This window comes from Parasteatoda tepidariorum, chromosome X1 (genome assembly GCF_043381705.1).
Source record: "Parasteatoda tepidariorum isolate YZ-2023 chromosome X1, CAS_Ptep_4.0, whole genome shotgun sequence".
NCBI classification, from domain to species: Eukaryota; Metazoa; Arthropoda; class Arachnida; order Araneae; family Theridiidae; genus Parasteatoda; species Parasteatoda tepidariorum.
In genome coordinates this window covers 4,236,307-4,240,868 of record NC_092214.1, presented here as the reverse complement: position 1 = coordinate 4,240,868, position 4,562 = coordinate 4,236,307, and the positions used below count along the sequence as shown (strand labels likewise).

At 27.9% G+C, this 4,562-nt stretch overlaps 2 protein-coding genes across 3 annotated transcripts in view; both read right to left on the bottom strand.

Moving 5' to 3' along the window:
- LOC107450407 (uncharacterized) overlaps positions 1-4,562 on the bottom strand; it is a 477,566-nt gene that overhangs the window by 141,263 nt on the left and 331,741 nt on the right. The window lies entirely within an intron of this gene.
- LOC107438532 (venom protease) overlaps positions 1-4,562 on the bottom strand; it is a 43,813-nt gene that overhangs the window by 15,570 nt on the left and 23,681 nt on the right. Inside the window, exon 1 of one of the 2 annotated variants that reach the window (XM_016050842.3) lies at positions 811-1,495. The exons of the other annotated variant lie outside the window; for it this stretch is intronic. The gene's annotated coding sequence lies outside the window, so the exon portion shown is untranslated. Of the gene's footprint in view, positions 1-810; positions 1,496-4,562 lie in introns of those variants that run through there. 2 annotated transcript variants of the gene reach the window in all.

Below are 4,562 nucleotides of genomic sequence, written 5' to 3'. Positions count from 1 at the left end.
TTTTTTTTTTTTTTTTTTTTTTTTTTTTTTTTTTTTTTTTTTTTTTTTTTTTTTTAATAACGGCAGGCACTGAACTTTTCGTTCTTCGCCATAGAAGATGCCGGAATTGTTACTCATTTAGCGTTACCCAGTGGGCACCTGTGAACCAAAGTCACGGAGGCGAGCAACGTTACCCACGCCATACTGCCACAAACCCGTTCATAGGGTGGGCCACATTCACTCATTCACACAACAGAAGACAACACAGAGAGAGAAACATCCATGCCCAGAGCGGGATTCGAACCCGCGGCCATTGGCTCCGCAGTCAGACACGCTAACCACTCGGCCACCTGGCCGGCAATTTAAGAATATCAATAAGTATTATTTGCCGCGTATAAGGTGCAAGTATATAGAACTCCTAAAATAGATTCAGAGAAAATCCAGAGAAAGCATGAAAAAAATTACAGAATAATGAAAAAAGAAAAAAAAATTTTTTTTTCTTAAAAAATCAATGAAAATCCGGGAAAAAAGATGTAAGAAGACTTTTTGCGGTTATACTCGTGTGAGCTGATGAAGAGATTACATCTGTTTTCCCCGGATTTTTATTAAATCTTTTTCCTTCTTAAATAATTTTCTTCTTCTCTTTTTTCATTATTTTGTAGTTTTTGCCATGTTTTCTCTACATTTTGAATTTAAATAAAACTATTTAATAAGACGAAATAAAACCATTTTTTAATCTAAAACATAATAAAATTATAATGCTCTACATAGTTAAATATAAGCTTAACATAACAAAAATAACTTTAAATGACTTTGACGATAATAACTTACTTTGGCTTTTATAATTTTGGAGAAAGGTTTCCATTAGAGAGGAAATATAGCTGGATAACGTCACAAATTCTATTTCACTTAAACAAATTGCATCTCCTATATATGCATTTACAGATGCGAATAAAATATATCGCTCCTACAAATATATTACATTCTTTCAACATGACTCTAACTAAGTAACCGTAGTCTTTTTAACAGCACCAATTAGTTCAAATATTTATGATCGAATATTCTAATATTATATATTCTCAACATCATCAACTATTTTTGAATACTTAATCGCTTGCAACTATAGCATCCACTTAGTAGTATCATTAATATGTGTCCATAAGTTGTTGAAAGATGCATACGAAAGTCAACCTTTTCTCTCAGGTTAAACAAAACAGAAGTTGCATTAAAGTTACACCATCTCTTCCCGGTTACAAAGGTCAACTAAATTTTCCTATCAATTTCTTTGCCCTCTGATAAACACGTTGCAGTTTAGAATCATCAGTAAGTTGCTTACTTGGTAATATCCAGCTGACTAAGTGACTTAGGGCAATTGGTTCTGTTGTTTTAGGTAATGAGTGAAAAAAGAAGTTGCTTTAACCTCTATTAGTAAATATATCTTGAGGCTATGATGCATGTTTGGCAAGGTCGTTTATCGTCATACACTTACGAACTGGTTGAATAGATTTTTTAAAATAACATTCTATTACTTGCTTCGGATACCGTAATTTTTTTTGTTGTGAGTTTCGTTGGCCATCGACTTTTAAAATTGTGTTATCTTAAAAATAAAGAGTTGATCTGATCTATAATTCACTTAATACTTCAAATTTAAAAAAAGTTACATTCCGGTTAATTTTTAATAAAAATGTCTTTTATATGTTTTGTTAATAATATTTTTTTTAAAAAATAAAATCAAAAGGTATGCACTAAATTTTATAATATGATTATAATACTTCATGGTGTTGCTTACAATATTGTTGTATATGGTATTATTTATTTACTTGTTGTACTTGTTTATGTTATTACATTAGACATTTTTCTAATTAGCCATCGCAATAAATGTAATATTATTGCATTTTTTCGAATATATTCTATTAAAGATTTCAGCGTCTGTATAATTTTTAATTTTATTACATTGTTTTAATTTCATTTCACAGTTTAGTTTTATTATATAATTTTTATTACACAGTTCGTGAGATTAAAACTACAAAGCAAAATTAAGTTTAGTGAGTGAATGCTAGAAAAAAAAAATGAAGATTCTTAATTTTTAGAGATTTACTGCTAGACTTTAAGATTCAGAAACACGATTAAAATTATTTCTTAGCAAAAGTTTCGTATAAAATAACAACAATTTCATAGTCCAAACAATTTATTTAAAGATAAATCTTTAATTTCTTACTTTGTATGACTTATAACTTCAGTTAAGAACAGTAATAACTCTGTAAATTAAAATAGCTAATAGCAATAATAATAATAATAATATTAATAATAATAGTTAAGAATAATAATAATAATAATAATAATAATAGTTAATAATAATAATAATAATAATAGTTAATAATAATAATAGTAGTAGTTAATAATAGTAATAATAATAGTTAATGATAATAATAATAATAGTTAATAAATTAATTAAAATTCTGCTATTACTTTCTAAACATACAGTGATCATTTGTAAAAATATACTTTGTAATTCCCATTTACCAATTTATCAAACGTAAAGAATGCCCTCTTTAAAAAAGTTCTAAAAAGAAGCAATACCCTTCGAAGAAAGACATTTTATTTGAACCATTATATTCTTTAATATTTAGACACAAATTTGATTTATTACACCAATAATTTTAACAAATAACCTCACGTAAATTTCCTGCAATTCAAAATTTCATGATAAAGTAGGGTTCATTGTGTACCAATAATTCTAACAGGGAGTAAAAAATAAACCATTCATGCATAAAAAAAGGTTCTTGTAATTCTATTTTTATGGTGGGTGAAATCAGGATTTTTTGTGGAATAATCGCTCACATAAACAACCAGGTTAAAAGCTCTTCATCCAAAGAAAGCAATGAAAGGTCAAAATTTTCTCTTTAATTTTTTTCAAAATTTTCCTTTTAAAATCTTCGCTGGCTGTCGATCCAGATTCTCTTCTAAAGAAATGTAATTTTCCCCTATTTGCATGGAAAATTGAAAATTTTGTATAATTTCTAGTACTAATTTTTACCTTAAAATTAAATTACCCGATCCTAGAATTTTTCCAACTAGGTGTGTTGCAATGGATTTTATCAAAATACTTCAGCAATTACGAGCATGCTAAAATGTACTCATTTTCTTAAGCTAAAATATTTAAGTTTAACTCTTTATATATTTTCAAGAATGAATTCTTATGCTTATTATTATTATTAGTATTACATCACATAAACCCTAACTCCTGTGCTGTTATAATGTAGCGACACAGGAGTATAACTAATGGAGGTAACATATGGTAACAACCAGGTAACATAACAAAAAGATAATTAGAAAAGTGAAAAATCAAGCAAGCTCTTGGTCAACGGTTAATTCAGGTTAGCCCTGTCTGAATTAGTAAAAAAAAGGTCAAGAACCATGCATTAAATAACATAATTAATCATAGTTAAAAGTTCGGGAACCATACAATTACACCCTAAATGTAAATTTAAAAATATTTGTAATGAAATATTAATTATTATTAAAACAAAGACATATTGATACAACAAAATCTAAATTAAAAAAAGCAGTTAAGAGCAGCAGTTAAAAAAATAAAATCCATACACAGAAAATTGATTTTGAACGCAAGTCTTAGTTGACAAATGTCATGACAGCTCTTGCGTTTTAAGTAAACTAAAAAAGCACCCTTGCTTCAAGAGCATAAAGATAAGAGGTATCTAAAAACCATCAAAATAGAAAGGATTTAATCTTACACTCAAATATGCTATCTACGTTTTAACCACGGCACGCGACGTTTATAAACTTAAGAAGTTGAAACATGAATGGGTAATTAACGTTGATTGTTAAGCTTCCTGACTCTAATGCGTTGGTTTCTCACATCACACAATTCTGCCTAAATAATTAATCGATTACTGTGCTGTCTTAGTAAAAGTGTACTGATTTTCTTAAATCATCACCATCGCTTAGAATGAACAATAACTAAAGCTTGTCATCAATTATATCTTTTGCTTTATTTGCTTGACCGCACTTGATCAACTGTTTTGTGAAACAATGATCTATATCAATTGAATAGTGCGAAAAGTTTTTAATGCATTCTGACTTTGAATACTAATGCAGACGGGGTAGACGATCGATCTAATTTTAAGTGATTGGGTTAAAAATTGCTTACTTGTGTAAGTTGATTGCCTCGTGCTGACTAGGTAAGGGTGATAATATCTCCAGTTAAGGACTCTTTCAGCCTTGAATTGAATTTAAATTGGCTTATCTTTTGATACTTGTAGACTTTTTTTATGACCTCATTGAATTTGTTTTTCATGATCAGAGATTATAGAACTCAAAATTAAATTAACTCGTATTTATAAGTTCAAAATTAAGAATTAAAAAAATTTAAATTAAAAATTTTAAAAAAGAAAAGATTTTTCAGCAGAACTCATAATTTTACTAAAGTTTTAAAAAGTTTCAAAGTTGCTTAAGTTTTTTCCTAATTCCTAAAAAGCTGATATATGTTTTTGCTAAAACTATTTTAAAAAATGATTGATATTTCCTAAACATGACATATATACAAATATTTATGATCGAATATT